Source organism: Arachis hypogaea, chromosome 11, assembly GCF_003086295.3.
Source record: "Arachis hypogaea cultivar Tifrunner chromosome 11, arahy.Tifrunner.gnm2.J5K5, whole genome shotgun sequence".
Lineage (NCBI taxonomy): Eukaryota > Viridiplantae > Streptophyta > Magnoliopsida > Fabales > Fabaceae > Arachis > Arachis hypogaea.
Window position 1 is genome coordinate 31,212,697 of NC_092046.1, and position 17,006 is coordinate 31,229,702.

Below are 17,006 nucleotides of genomic sequence, written 5' to 3' on the forward strand. Positions count from 1 at the left end.
CCCAAATCGGTCCCTATCTATTTTGATATATGTACGTTCTAGTCCCTATCTACTTTGAGTAAATGTCATTTTCGGTCCCTAACCAGGGACTGGAACGTTCATATATCAAAGTAGATAGGGACCGATTTGGGGTTTTAGATTTCTTAAGGAGTGAGAAGTCCATCGAGCAAATTATTAGGGACCGGAAAGGACATTTACTCTATTTTTATTGATTAGACTCATCCAATTTTATGAGCAAATCGAGTCGACTTATTTTGATAGCTCTGCTTTTAACTAGGAAAAGAATATGCAGACCAAAACATAAAATTTGAGAAAAATAATATTATACCAAAAAATATATCCTTATTCATTTTTCAGTTTACAAGTAGGCTAATTAAATCAGAATAACCCATTTAATACATGAAAAATTGCCAAATACAGATAAAGAAGGTAGAATATTACAATTTCATTGGTTATAAGATTTAAAGGTATCATCATATATCACTAGCTACTAGCCAGTGAGTTTCACTATGATATAAACATAGTAAGCAGTGCAATACAACACTTAACTAAATTATACCTTAACATAATCTTTTTTGGTCAAAAGCAAATTATCCTCCAATCAAGTTGGGTAAGATTACCTGGGGTGCAAAACTTTCTCCTTTTGAGTTTTTGCATAGTCCAAGATTTTTGGTTAAGGTCATAGCATAAACTTTCTCCTTAGAAAGAGATGTTTATCTTGCTGATGGGAGACAACCTTGTGACAAGTCAGGGGTTTCAATTTCAAGAAAACTTGTAAGTAATGTTTTCCTTGAAGATTGTAGTTTTGAGCTACCTGAAGATAAAGATGATAATTTTAGGTGATTTTCTGATGAACCTTTCTCAATCCTGGAGGCATCTTGTATGGCTAAAATCACTTCTTGCATTCTTGGTATGGAGAAACCATGTTGCTCCACACATTGCATGGCGATTTTAGCAACCCTTCAAACCGACTCAGTTTTGACATTCCCAACCAGGGATGGATCCATGATGCTTACTACGTCACCTTTTTGGATTAAGGATCTTGCCTGCAAAACAATGATTTTTTAAAGTGGTGAAAAAATTTTCTAGTTGGACTAGTTGCTATCTTTTACTTTTGAGTGAACTCCCAATTTCGTCATTGGCTAAAAGCATGGAAGATAAAGTCATCCTTGATGGTTTTTTTTTAAAAAAAGACAGCCCGGTGCACAAACATCCCGTATCCGTATTAGTATTACTACAGGATCCAAGAAAGGGCCACACCCAACGGGTGTAATGTATGCAGCATGATCTGATAAATATATATGTGGCTGTTTTCATGGCTTTAAGTTGTTCCAAGGCTCCACATCTCGTCCCTCATGGTTTTAAAATGATAAAATTGTCCTCGGGAAATCGAAAAGGGTGATAATTTAGTCCTTCCTTACAAAATCCATACATGTAAGTGATGAACTTGTCCAAGAAGGTAATAGTGAAGGACGAAGTCGTCACCTTCAAATCTTGGACTACTTTGTCTTCTGTATATTTTCTTATTCAATTTTACTTCAACTTTTGTTTGGAAACCATGGTGAAACCAAAGTATTAAAGAAAAATAATAAAACACACATACCCAATGAACTATATTCATTTCAGGACCATAATCTTCTAGTGATACCGGCTTTCTTCCAGATATCAATTCCAGCACAACAACTCTAAAACTATATACGTCACTCTTTTTGAATATTTGTTGACTTGCATAGTACCTGTTCATTAAAAAAAACTGAACACATAGAAACTTAGTTCAACATATTACCCTAACAAATATATCACTGATCATGCATGAGACTCATAGCTTACTCAGGATCCAGGTAGCCTACAGTTCCTCTTACAACACTTGATATATGAGTCAAATCTTCTTCAGCTAACCTTGATAGTCCAAAATTTGACACTTTTGCTCTCATATTGATGTCGAGGAGAATATTGCTCGTCTTTACATCTCGGTGAATAATACTAGGATTGCATCCTGTGTGCAAGTATTCAAGGCCTACAGAAATATGAAATTTCACTTTTGAATATTAATTTTGATAGTAAATTACTAAGTTTACCTATGGACCAAGAAATTGATTAATCAACCTTTCGCTGCATCTTCTGCAATCCGAAGCCGTGCTAACCAGTCTAATTGTTTCTGACTCCAACCTTCTGTCAAAACATCGAAATATACATCATCACACAACTTCGACTAAATAAAAATAAATGAATATGAGGGAGTGGAATTAGACCATGAAGGTGATCCCTTAATGTGCCATTGTGCATGTACTCGTAAACAAGAATATTCTGATATTCTTCTTCACAATATCCAATCAAAGGAACCAAGTTTCTGTGATGAATTCTTAAGAGGAGAGCTACCTGCATTTATGATATGCAATCAATAAGCTTAAAATTTAAGTTTTCTGTCATATTTTTCTAGTTTCTCTAACCGTAGTAAAATATTTGTATTGCAAAGTAGACTTTCTGCATTTTTAGAACTTAGCTGGAATTAAGATTTCATAGTTTCTATTTCTGATTCTAATATATTTGCATTTTCACAATTCCTATCTTTGCTTCTTAGATTAAGAGAAATACATGTGGGTTAAGTCAAAGCCAAAAACATTCAACAATGAATGAGAAAAATCCAACAATTTAGAGTTCAATCATTCAATTTCAATCTATTAATTGGACAAATTGTTCATTGATTAAAAGTAAAATAATATCTAAATGACAAGATAAAAACATTCATAAAGAAAATTAGAAAAATGATAAAAGAAAACAAAAGATAAAAAAGGGGTTCTAAACTAGGAAAATGCTATGCTAATAAAAATTAGAGGAGCATAAATTATCTTTTGATTGAAAGCAGGTAACAACTTATAATAGTAGATTCTTCAGAACTCATTGTATATTGGAATTCAAATATAAAATATGGAAATGCTACCTCAGTCACAAATTGTTGGTTCCCATGGCTGGATGGATCTGTCATAGTCTTAACCGCAATCTCCTTTCCATCTTTCATTCTCCCATAGTAGACAGATCCAAAGCTCCCTTTCCCGATTTTTCTTGAAAAATTATTAGTAGCTTTTTTCAACTCTGAGAGTGAAATATAGTAAGCAGTACCCTCATCCATTAAAGTCCCACCCTTACCGAATGAGTATCCAGTCAATGGCTTTGTACTACCTCTAGAAATCACTGCACCACATAATAACACTTAGATGGAAGAGCTTGAGTATTTACCAAGTAGTAGATTTTGACTCATACGACAAACCTTTTTCGTCACATTTCTGTTTAGATGCCTTTCTCCGTGCATTATGCATTAGCAGAAGACTTGTTAAGAATAATAGTAATAATATTACTAGTATTCCAATTGAAGCTCCTAGTATCAACTGAAAATGCTTCTTGTTCCCTCTATGTAGTTCAGGATTATTATCATAGCTGGAAGTGAAAATAAACATGGTCATTACTTCAATCTGCATACCGAATATGAAAAGATGCTCATCCTATTATGTTCATACTGAAGTTACTTTAAATTAGTCTCGGTGGTTGTTCGGCATTGGTAGTAAGTGGGGTTAATGCTAGTAAAATCATCAAGTTGCTGAGCATACTCACTTGAAAATAATTTTTCCAGATAATAGTCCTGTTGGTATTTTTCCGCTAAATGAGTTCTTTTGTATGAACCTGTCAAATATTCACAAACGATCCATAAAGATCTGACAGAGGTAACAATCTAAGAAGTAAATATATCAAAATAGTGATCGTAAAGGGCTAAGTATGAAAATCTGTCAAGTTATTCTAGAAGTAGAAATGATAAATTTTAAAGATTAACTGCTACTTACAGTGCTTGCAAATTTGGCAAACTACCCAAGTAAGATGGTAATGGACCAGTCAATTTGTTGATCTCTAAATGCCTGCATGTCATTAGTTGAAAATAAAATGAGAAAACAAGCAAAAAGGCACAAAGAAAAACTCAAAGAAGGGCCATTTACAAAATATTGATTCTTGGTTCCATCACAGAGCCCTCAAAAATATAAATAAATGAATGTTGTGTGTGAAACTGAACGTACACAAGGTTTAGATTGATAAGATTGCTCATGTCAGGTAGTGTTCCTATAAGCAAGTTACCATCTAACCACCTAAGGAAACGAGAACAATATTACAAAAGAAAAATAAACTAAAGAAGTAAAATCAAAATTACTCCACTCCCCCCCCCCCCAAAAAAAGGATGATTCACTTACAACTCTGTCAATGCTTCCATGTTGTTGAGCTCTTGTGGAATTTCATCTTTCACATTCCTTCTTGACAGGTTTCTATTAAAAAAATTTTAAAATTAGTAAAAATATTGCACTTTTTGAACTTTCAGTAAAGCAGTATACATTTAGAATGTGATATATTTTTTGAACATTTCAAATATCTCATAATCTTATAAGTGATTCTAACATCATGCTTAAACTTTCAGAATCCAGCATTGTATGTTTAATTTCACCATTCTTGAAGTTTTAGGTTAAATAAAAGATATGGAGATATTACATCTTTATGATTCTTGGAGGGGTAGTTTCACTACAATTAACCGACTCCCAGGGTGTTAGAACACAGGGATCCCTGTTATTTGGGTCAGTATCGGAAGACAAGTAGCGAAACACATTTATTACATTTACTGCAAAATGAAAGTATGTTTATGTAAGTTAAATGATTATAAGTATGTACTTAGTCATATACCGATTCATATAATATGGTATAGTACCCATGCACCAAAAGTTATTTTAGCAAAATATATACTGATATTAAAAGTTTACCATCTTCTTTGTCAGTTTTGGAAGCGATTTCAACATATTTTCTTATTTTCATTGCATTTAGAAGAGGTCCTTGAGTAGAATCCCTGGTCTTAGCAAAGGAGAAGGAAAGAACAAAATCCATACTCACATTCATATAACTTGGTTCATATAGAGTGTAGCTACCATTTGCATTCTCAGCTATGTTAACTACTGCATTGCTATAGTCAGGTATATAAGGTTGCTCCAATTTGAATTTTCGAGTCTCGTTCTTACCGAGATCTTGGATCTCTGCAAAATATGCGTAAGTTCTAGCGTTGGCAGGAAAGTCTTCAAGGTTCAGTCTGTAGCTGAGTACCTGTTTTGTGCCTACAACCGCGGTTTGCATCACTTTAACAGGAGGGTATTCCCTTGTCTGTATATCTATGTTCTTTATTGTGTTAATTCTAATTGTGCCTGGGGCCACCCCAACAAGAAAGTTTTGTCTTTTAATGATATCCGAATCCCAAATTCTATCATATGGATCATCTGGATACCTGATATATTAAGTACTTGTTAAAATAATCATAAATAAATCAAGATAAAGGTACCAAAAGGAAAAAACAGTTCTCATCTTAGGTGGATTTGTCGAGTAGAATAAACCTTTTACTACAGGATCACTATCAATCTTAGAGCAACCATTTTGTGAACAAACTAGTCTTTCAAGGATCAAAACAGTGGTTTACTTACCAAATGCTATACAACATATGCAAAATAGAGAATTTTGAAGCGGGGGTTAGCTTGCGAACCTGACAGCATCCTTGCTAGTAGCACCAAAGTTGATCCTTGCAGCCACTTTCAAGAAGAAATCATCCTCGAAATCCATGGCATACATTGACACATTCAAGGGCCTAAGCTCCAGTGTGGATATGAATGGAGAGCCAGTGGTGGCACAACACATGCAAACATCAACAGAGTCTGAGGGTGCTCTGAAAATCATCTCCTTCACGTAGACCCTTGATGCATCATAGACTGACCCTTGTATTAAAACTACTCAACAAAAATGGAAGGGTATAACGCAAGCATCAACATATTTTGAATATAGCTCGTGCTCTTATGTTTCAATCTAATTTACCACCATCTTTTTGGTCTTATGCTGTTAAACATATTGTTTATTTACTTAATAGAGTTCCATCATCCGCAATTAATTTTAAAACATCATTTGAGATTTTATTCAATCATCCACCAAATTATCATGACTTTAAAGTTTTTGGATGCTTATGTTTTGTTTCTACCCTGATGGCAAACATATCAAAATTTGATCCAAGAGCCAAAAAGGCTGTGTTTATTGGCTTTCAACATGGTTTTCAAGGATATATTGTTTATGTTTTAGAAGATAAAAGAATTGAGATTTCTAGAAACGTGATTTTTTATGAAATGGTCTTGCCCTTAGTCACTAAAAATGTCCAATTCCATACACCCAACCCTACATTGCCAAACACACCCTCTCAAAAACAAGATTCAGTTAGTCTTCCAGTTGAACCCTCACCCATACCCATTGACCCAACTCCATCTAATTCTTTATTTTCTTCAACAACCTCTCCTTTTTCCTCACCGTTGTTTTCTAACCAAGTTGAACCCATGACCACCGAATCTCTCTCAAGGCACACACCCTTCTCTCCTTCCGCACTAGACACCAGTCCACCATCACCTTCTCATCCCCCATCACCTTCTTCACTACCTGAGCACCATCCTCATCATTCCGACCGGCCTTACTGACCTCCAGCATATCTCTCTGATTACTTGTGTAATTCCTCTCTCATCTCTACAAATCAATCTCCCTCAAAGTGCAAGTATCCTTTATCTTCAGTCATGTCTTTTTCTTCTCTTTCATCTTCACATAAAAAGTTTCTTTTATCTCTACATTCTGACGTTGAGCCAAAGTCTTTTAAGGACGCAAATCAACAATCTAATTGGCGTAGTGCTATGAAAGATGAGTTGGATGCTCTTGAGCTGAACAAAACTTGGCGTCTTGTTGATTGCTAGTGCACGAAATTGTGATCTCCAGGCTCGAACAAATCCTGGTAATGGCTCCAAAGCTTGGTGCTCTGATCTTAATTCATAATTGTCACAACTTCGATACAACTAACCAGCAAGTGCACTGGGTCGTCCAAGTAATACCTTACGTGAGTAAGGGTCGAATCCCACGGAGATTGTTGGTATGAAGCAAGCTATGGTCACCTTGTAAATCTCAGTCAGGCGGATATAAAATAATTATGGAGTTTTCGAATAATAAATAATAGAATAGGGATAGAGATACTTATGTAAATCATTGGTAGGAATTTCAGATAAGCGAATGGAGATGCTTTTCGTTCCTCTGAACCTCTGCTTTCCTGCTATCTTCATTCAATCAGTCTTACTCCTTTCCATGGCTGGCTTTATGCAAGGGCATCACCGTTGTCAGTGGCTACATCCCCTCCTCTCAGTGAATAATATGCTCACGCACCCTGTCACGGCACGGCTATTCATCTGTCGGTTCTCGATCATGCTGGAATAGGATTCACCCTCCTTTTGCGTCTGTCACTAACGCCCAACAATCGCGAGTTTGAAGCTCGTCACAGTCATTCAATCAATGAATCCTACTCAGAATACCACAGACAAGGTTTAGACCTTCCGGATTCTCTTGAATGCCGCCATCATTCTAGCTTACGCCACGAAGATTCTGGTCAGGAGATCTAAGAGATATTCATTCTAGCTTAATTCATGTAGAACAGAAGTGTTTGTCAGGCACGCGTTCATAAGGGAGAAGGATGATGAGCGTCACACATAATCATCACCTTCATCACGTTCTTGGGTGCGAATGGATATCTTAGAAGCGAAATAAGAATAATTGAATAGAAAACAGTAGTACTTTGCATTAATCTTTGAGGAACAGCAGAGCTCCACACCTTAATCTATGGAGTGTAGAAACTCTACCGTATGAAAATACATAAGTGAAGATCCAGGCATGGCCGAGATGGCCAGCCCCTAAAACGTGATCAAAGGATCATAAGGTAATCCAAAGATGGTCAAAAAGACTAGTAAAAGGTCCTATTTATAATAAACTAGCTACTAGGGTTTACATGAGTAATTAATTGATGCATAAATCCACTTCCTGGGCCCACTTGGTGTGTGTTTGGGCTGAGCTTGAGTGTTGCACGTGCAGAGGCCATTTGTGGAGTTGAACGCCAGTTTCTGTGCCAGTTTGGGCGTTCAACTCTGGTTTTGGATCCTTTTCTGGCGCTGGACGCCAGATTTGGGCAGAAGGCTGGCGTTGAACGCCAGTTTACGTCGTCAATTCTTGGCCAAAGTATGGACTATTATATATTGCTGGAAAGCCCTGGATGTCTACTTTCCAACGCAATTGGAAGCGCGCCATTTCGAGTTTTGCAGGGAGGTCAGAATCCAACAGCATCAGCAGTCCTTCTTCAACCTCTGAATCTGATTTCTGCTCAAGTCCCTCAATTTCAGCCAGAAAATACCTGAAATCACAGAAAAACACAAAAACTCATAGTAAAGTCCAAAAATGTGAATTTATCATAAAAACTAATGAAAACATCCCTAAAAGTAACTAGATCCTACTAAAAACATACTAAAAACAATGCCAAAAAGCGTATAAATTATCCGCTCATCACAACACCAAACTTAAATTGTTGCTTGTCCCCAAGCAACTGAAAATCAAATAGGATAAAAAGAAGAGAATATACTATAAATTCCAAACTATCAATGAAACATAGTTTCAATCATATGAGCGGGACTTATAGCTTTTTGCCTCTTGAATAGTTTTGGCATCTCACTTTATCCATTGAGGTTCAGAATGATTGGCATCTATAGGAACTCAGAGTTCAGATAGTGTTATTGATTCTCCTAGTTCAGTATGATGATTCTTGAACACAGCTATTTTATGAGTCTTGGCCGTGGCCCTAAGCACTTTGTTTTCCAGTATTACCACCGGATACATAAATGCCACAGACACATAATTGGGTGAACCTTTTCAGATTGTGACTCAGCTTTGCTAGAGTCCCCAATTAGAGGTGTCCAGGGTTCTTAAGCACACTCTTCTTTTGCTTTGGACCTTGACTTTAACCGCTCAGTCTCAAGTTTTCACTTGACACCTACACGCCACAAGCACATGGTTAGGGACAGCTTGGTTTAGCCGCTTAGACCAGGATTTTATTCCTTTAGGCCCTCCTATCCACTAATGCTCAAAGCCTTGGGATCCTTTTTATTTGCCCTTGCCTTTTGGTTTTAAGGGTTATTGGCTTTTTCTGCTTGCTTTTTCTTTTTCTTTCTATTTTTTTCTATTCTTTTTTTTTTCGCCTATTTTTTTTTTTTTCTGCAAGCTTTGTTCTTTGCTGCTTTTTCTTGCTTCAAGAATCATTTTTATGATTTTTCAGATTATCAAATAACATGTCTCCTAGTCATCATTCTTTCAAGAGCCAACATATTTAACATTCTTAAACAACAACTTCAAAAGACATATGCACTGTTCAAGCATACATTCAGAAAACAAGAAGCATTGTCACCACATCAATATAATTAGGCTAAGTTCAAGGATAAATTCGAAACTCATGTACTTCCTGTTCTTTTGAATTAAAACATTTTTTATTTAAGAGAGGTGATGGATTCATAGGACATTCATATCTTTAAGACAAAGTTACTAACTACTAATGATCATGTAATGAAGGCACAAACATAGATAAGCACATAACATAGAAAACGAAAAACAGAGAAAGCAAAAACAAGGAATGAATCCACCTTAGTGATGGTGGCGTTTCCTTCTTGAGGAACCAATGATGTCCTTGAGCTCTTCTATGTCTCTTCCTTGTCTTTGTTGCTCCTCCCTCATTGCTTTTTGATCTTCTCTTATTTCATGAAGCATGATGGAGTGCTCTTGATGTTCCACCCTTAGTTGTCCCATATTGGAACTCAATTCTTCTAGGGAGGTGTTGATGTGCTCCCAATAGTTTTGTGGAGGAAAGTGCATTTGAGGCATTTCCGGAATCTCATGGTGATGAGCTTCTTGCGCCTCTTGAGCTCCATGACTGGGCTCTCTTGCTTGCTCCATCTTTTTCTTAGTGATGGGCTTTTCCTCTTTAATGAGGATATCTCCCTCTATGTCAATCCCAGCTGAATTGCATAGGTGGCAAATGAGGTGAGGAAAGGCTAACCTTGCCATAGTGGAGGACTTGTCAGCCACCTTGTAGAGTTCTTGAGGTATAATCTCATGAACTTCCACCTCTTCTCCAATCATGATGCTATGGATCATGATGGCCCGGTCTATAGTAACTTCAGACCGGTTGCTAGTGGGAATGATTGAGCATTGAATAAACTCCAACCATCCTCTAGCTATAGGCTTGAGGTCCAATCTTCTTAGTTGAACCGGCTTGCCTTTGGAGTCAACCTTCCATTGAGCTCCTTCTACACATATGTCCATAAGGACTTGGTCCAACCTTTGATCAAAGTTGACTCTCCTTGTGTAGGGGCGTGCGTTCTTTTCCATGTATGGCAGGTTGAACGCCAACCTCACATTTTCCGGACTAAAATCTAAGTATTTCCCCTGAACCATTGTAACATAGTTCTTTGGGTCCGGGTTCTTACTTTGATCATGGTTTTTGGTGATCCATGAATTGGCATAGAACTCTTGAACCATTAGGATGCCGACTTGTTGGATGGGATTTGTTAGAACTTCCCAACCTCTTCTTTGAATTTCATGTCGGATCTCCGGATACTCATTTCTTTTGAGTTTAAAAGGGACCTCAGGGATCACCTTCTTCTTTGCCACAACATCATAGAAGTGGTCTTGATGGGTGATGAGCGGATATTTTATACGCTTTTTGGGGATAATTTCATATAGTTTTGAGTATGTTTTAGTTAGTTTTTAGTCTATTTCTAGTAGTTTTTAGGAAAAATTCATATTTCTGGACTTTACTATGAGTTGTGTGTTTTTCTGTAATTTCAGGTATTTTTCTGGCTGAAATTGAAGGAGCTGAGCAAAAATCTGATTCAGGCTGAAAAAGGACTGCTGATGCTGTTGGATTCTGACCTCCCTGCACTCAAAGTGGATTTTCTGGAGCTACAGAACTCGAAATGGCATGCTTCCAATTGCGTTGCAAAGTAGACATCCAGGGCTTTCCATCAATATATAATAGTCCATACTTTGCACAAGGATAGACGACATAAACTGGCGTTCAACGTCAGTTCTCTGCCCAATTCTGGCGTCCAGCGCCAGAAAAGGATCAAAAACTGGAGTTGAACGCCCAAACTGGCACAAAAACTGGCGTTCAACTCCACAAATGGCCTCTGCACGTGGATTGCTTAAAGTCTCAGCCCCAGCACACACCAAGTGGGCCTCAGCACACCAAGTGGGCCCCAGAAGTGGATCTCTGCATCATCCATCATAGTCCACTCATATTTTGTAACCCTAGGCTACTAGTTTAGTATTTAAACAACTTTTAGAGACTTATTTTGTAACTCATGACATTTCAGATCTAAAATTTGTATTCTCTGACGGCATGAGTCTCTAAACCCCATTGTTGGGGGTGAGGAGCTCTGCTGTGTCTCAATGAATTAATGCAAGTATTTCTGTTTTCATTCAAACACGCTTGTTCCTATCTAAGATGTTCATTCGCGCTTAACTGTGATGATGGTGATGAGCTGTGACACTCATCACCTTCCTCAACCCATGAACGTATGCCTAACAACCACCTCCGTTCTATATCCGATTGAATAAGTGTCTCTTAGATTCTTTAATCAGAATCTCCGTGGTATAAGCTAGAACTGATGGCGGCATTCATGAGAATCCGGAAAGTCTAAGCCTTGTCTGTGGCATTCCGAGTAGGATTCAAGGATTGAATGACTGTGACGAGCTTCAAACTCCTGAAGGTTGGGCGTTAGTGACAGACGCAAAAGGATAGTAAATCTTATTCCAACCGGATCGAGAACCAACCGGTGATTAGCCGTGCTGTGACAGAGCGCGTGAGCGTAGTTTTCACTGGAAGGATGGAAGGTAGCCATTGACAACGGTAATCCACCAACACACAGCTTGCCATAGGAGGACGTGCGTGCGTGAATCAGAAGACAGAGGAAAGCAGAGATTCAGAGGACAAAGCATCTCCAAAACTCCAACATATTCTCCATTACTGCACAACAAGTAACTTTTAATTTATGCTCTACTGGTTATTCACAATTCAATTGATAAACATAATTGACTTCCTGACTAAGATTTACAAGATAACCATAGATTGCTTCAAACCAACAGTCTCTGTGGGATTCGACCCTTACTCACGTAAGGTATTACTTGGACGACCCAGTGCACTTGCTGGTTAGTGGTACGCGTTGTGAAAAGTGTGATTCACAATTCGTGCACCAAGTTTTTGGCGCCGTTGCCGGGGATTGTTCGTGTTTGAACAACTGACGGATTATTTTGTTGCTTAGATTAGGAAAAATCTTCTCTTTTTTGGTTTAGAGTCTTTCATTATTTATCCCTTGTTAAAACACTTTAAATTTATAGCTCAGTTAATCAGAACGTGGTGTTTATGTTCATGGTAATTGGCTATCATATTTTTTTTAAAAAAAAAAAAACCTTTTTCAAAAATAATTTTTCTATTAAATCCTGTGCCAAACTTTAAGTTTGGTGTTTTCTTGTTGATTCCCCTTTGATTTTCGAAAATTTTGGTTTGGTTTTCTAAAAATTTTAAGTTTGGTGTTCTTCCTTCATGTTCTTGTGTTCTTGTGAGTCTTCAAAGTGTTCTTGAGTTTTCTTGTGTCTTGATCTTAAAATTTTTAAGTTTGGTGTTCCTTGGTGTTTTCCCTCCAAAATTTTCAAAAACAAGGAGCATTAGATCTAAAAATTTTAAATCTTGTACTATCTTATTGTTTTTCTCTCTCCTCACTAAATTCAAAAATATCTTTTCAAAATATCTTTTCTAACTTCCTATCTTTTCAAAATTTGTTTCAACTAACTAACCAACTTTTTGTTTGTTTCTTAACTTTTTCAAAACCACCTAACTAACTCTCTCTCTCTCAAAATTTTCGAAAATATCTCCCCTCTTTTTCAAAAATTTCTGTTTTTTTTAACTAATTATTTTTAATTTTTTTTTTACGAAAAAAAAATTTTCAAAATTCAAATTCTTTTTAGTTATTTTATTTTATTTAAGTATTTACTTCTTATAAAATAAAATAAATAAAAAGATAAATCAGTCCAAGTTATATCCATAGATCCATCATGGACATAAGTGGAAATGAACAGTCCAGGAGGACTCTGGGGTCATATTCTAACCCCTCTACTGCTTCATATGGGAGTAGCATATGTATACCCTCCATTGGAGTTAGTAGCTTTGAGTTGAATCCTCAGCTCATTATCATGGTGCAGCAAAGTTGCCAGTATTCCGGTCTTCCACAGGAAGAACCTACAGAGTTTCTGGCACAATTTTTACAAATTGCTGACACAGTACATGATAAGGAAATAGATCAGGATGTCTACAGACTATTACTGTTTTCATTTGCTGTAAAAGATCAAGCCAAGAGGTGGTTAAATAACCAACCTAAGGCCAGCATAAGAACATGGAAACAGCTGACAGAAAAATTCCTGAATCAATATTTCCCTCCAAAAAGGATGACACAGCTAAGGCTGGACATCCAAGGCTTTAAACAAGGAGATAATGAATCTCTTTATGATTCCTGGGAGAGATACAGAGAGATGCTACGAAAATGTCCCTCTGAAATGTTTCCAGAGTGGGTTCAGTTAGACATCTTCTACTATGGGCTTGCAGAAGGAGCTCAGATGTCTTTAGATTACTCAGCTGGTGGATCTATCCATATGAGAAAGACAATTGAAGAAGCTCAAGAGCTCATTGATACAGTTGCCAGGAATCAGCATCTGTATCTAAGCAGCAACCCTTCCATGAATGAAGAGGTTAAAACAGTAACTGCTGAATTCAGTACTGTAAAACAAGCTGCTGAATTCAATCAGCAATTAGATTTTCTAACAAAGCAGCTAGCTGAATTCAAAGACAGGTTACAGGAGACAAGGATAGCTAATATACATATGGAAGAATAGTTTAAGCAAACAAAGCAGCAGCTATCAAAGCAAATAGCAGAAGAATGCCAAGTAGTTCAATTAAGAAGTGGGAAAACATTAAATACCCCACCTCAAGGCATCAAAAATTCAAGAAATGAGCGACCCACCAAAGATTCCCCTGAGGACAGTAAGAGCCCAGGGAAAAATAATTCTGGCACTAAAACGCCAGAAAATGGGTGGAAGGCTGGCGCTGAACGCCCAGACCATGCCCAAAACTGGCGTTCAGCGCCAGAAACAAGGCAGGATTGGCGTTCAACGCCAGAAATGGGCAAGAATCTGGCGTTGAACGCCCAAATGGGGCAGAATCCAGCGCTGAACGCCCAACAGGGGCACATTTCTGGCGTTCAGGCGCTAGGAACAGACAGTGAGTTGGCATCTAACGTCACTCCAGCTTCTGACTCTGGCATTCAATTGCCAGTGAGGGATCAGACACACACAAGTGCTGATAACAACCCCTCTAAAAAGGCTTCTTTAACCACTAAGGTTGAGGAATATAAAGCCAAGATACCTTATTCTCAAAAACTCCGGAAAGAGGAGCAGGATAAGCAATTTGCTCGCTTTGCAGATTATCTAAAGACTCTTGAAATAAAGATTCCTTTTGCAGAGGCACTTGAGCAAATACCTTCTTATGCCAAGTTCAAGAAAGAGATCTTGAGTCATAAAAAGGAGTGGAGAGAAACAGAAAGAGTTCTCCTCACTGAAGAATGCAGTGCAGTCATTCTGAAAAGCTTTCCTGAAAAGCTTAAAGACCCTGGGAGTTTTCTGATACCATGCATATTGGAAGGTGATTGCACCAAGACAGCCTTATGCGATCTTGGGGCAAGCATCAACCTAATACCTGCATCCACTATCAGGAAGCTTGGCTTAACTGAAGAAGTTAAACCAACCCGGATATGTCTCCAACTTGCTGATGGTTCCACTAAATACCCATCAGGCGTGATTGAGGACATGATTGTCAGAGTTGGGCCATTCGTCTTTCCCACTGACTTTGTTGTGCTGGAAATGGAGGAGCACAAGAGTGCTACTCTCATTCTAGGAAGACCCTTCCTAGCAACTGGACGATCCCTCATTGACGTCCAGCAGGGGGAAATAACCCTGAGAGTCAACGATGACGAGTTCAAATTGAACGCTGTCAAAGCCATGCAGCATCCAGACACATCAACAGACTGCATGAAAGTTGACCTTATTGACTCTTTGGTAGAAGAGATCAACATGGCTGAGAGTCTCGAATCAGAGTTGGAAAACATCTTTAAAGATGTTCAGCCTGATTTGGAGGATTCAGGGGACATGAAAGAGCCTCTGAACTTTCTTCTGAAAGAGGAAAAACCTCCTAAACCAGAGCTCAAGCCACTGCCACCATCCTTGAAATATGCATTTCTAGGAGAAGGTGACACTTTTCCAGTGATCATAAGCTCTGCCTTAAATTCACAGGAAGAGGAAGCACTTATTCAAGTGCTAAGGACACACAAGACAGCTCTTGGGTGGTCCATAGGTGATCTTAAGGGCATAAGCCCAGCTAGATGCATGCACAAAATCCTATTGGAGGATAATGCCAAACCAGTGGTTCAACCACAGAGGCGGCTAAATCCAGCCATGAAGGAAGTGGTGCAGAAAGAGGTCACCAAATTATTAGAGGTTGGGATTATTTATCCCATTTCTGATAGCCCCTGGGTGAGCCCTGTTCAAGTCGTCCCAAAAAAGGGAGGCATGACAGTGATTCATAATGAAAAAAATGAACTGGTTCCTACAAGAACAGTTACAGGGTGGCGCATGTGTATTGACTACAGAAGGCTCAATACAGCCACCAGAAATGATCATTTTCCTTTACCATTCATAGACCAGATGCTAGAGAGACTAGCAGGTCATGATTATTACTGCTTTTTGGATGGCTACTCAGGCTATAACCAGATTGCAGTAGATCCCCAGGATCAAGAGAAAACAGCATTCACATGTCCATCCGGAGTGTTTGCTTATAGAAGGATGCCCTTTGGGCTATGCAATGCACCTGCAACCTTCCAGAGATGCATGCTCTCTATTTTCTCTGATATGGTGGAAAAATTTCTGGAAGTCTTCATGGATGACTTCTCAGTATATGGAGACTCATTCAGCTCCTGTCTTGATCACCTGAAACTTGTTCTGAAAAGATGCCAAGAAACCAACCTAGTTTTAAACTGGGAAAAGTGTCACTTCATGGTGACTGAAGGAATTGTTCTTGGGCATAAAATCTCAAACAAGGGAATAGAGGTAGATCAAGCAAAAATAGAGGTAATTGAAAAATTACCACCACCTGCCAATGTTAAGGCAATCAGAAGCTTTCTGGGGCATGCAGGATTCTATAGGAGGTTTATAAAGGATTTTTCAAAAATCGCAAAACTCCTAAGCAATCTGCTAGCTGCTGACACGCCATTTGTGTTTGACACAGTATGCCTACAGGCGTTTGAAACGCTGAAAGCTAAGCTGGTCACAGCACCAGTCATTTCTGCACCAGACTGGACATTGCCATTTGAGTTAATGTGTGATGCCAGTGATCATGCCATTGGTGCAGTACTGGGACAGAGGCATGACAAGCTTCTGCATGTCATTTATTATGCCAGTCGCATTTTAAATGATGCCCAGAAAAATTACACAACCACAGAAAAGGAATTACTTGCAGTGGTTTACGCCATTGACAAGTTCAGATCCTACTTAGTAGGATCAAAGGTGATTGTGTACACTGACCATGCTGCTCTTAAGTATCTACTCACAAAGCAGGATTCAAAACCCAGGCTCATCAGATGGGTATTGCTTCTGCAAGAGTTTGATATAGAAATAAGAGACAGAAAAGGGACAGAGAACCAAGTAGCTGATCATCTGTCCCGGATAGAGCCAGTGGAAGGGACGTCCCTCCCCTTCCTTGAGATCTCTGAGACATTCCCTGATGAGCATCTATTTGCCATTCAGGAAACACCATGGTTTGCCGATATTGCAAACTATAAAGCTGCAAGGTTCATACCCAAGGAGTACAATAGAATACAAAAAAAGAAACTAATTACTGATGCAAAGTACTACTTGTGGGATGAGCCCTATCTCTTTAAGAGATGTGCAGACGGAATTATCCGTAGGTGTGTCCCCAGAGAGGAAGCGCAGAGAATCTTATG

At 38.4% G+C, this 17,006-nt stretch overlaps 1 pseudogene; it reads right to left on the bottom strand.

Annotated features, from left to right (window-relative positions):
* Positions 1–374: 374 nt before the first annotated feature.
* LOC112723842 (probable LRR receptor-like serine/threonine-protein kinase At1g67720) overlaps positions 375–17,006 on the bottom strand; it is a 59,814-nt pseudogene continuing 43,182 nt past the window's right edge.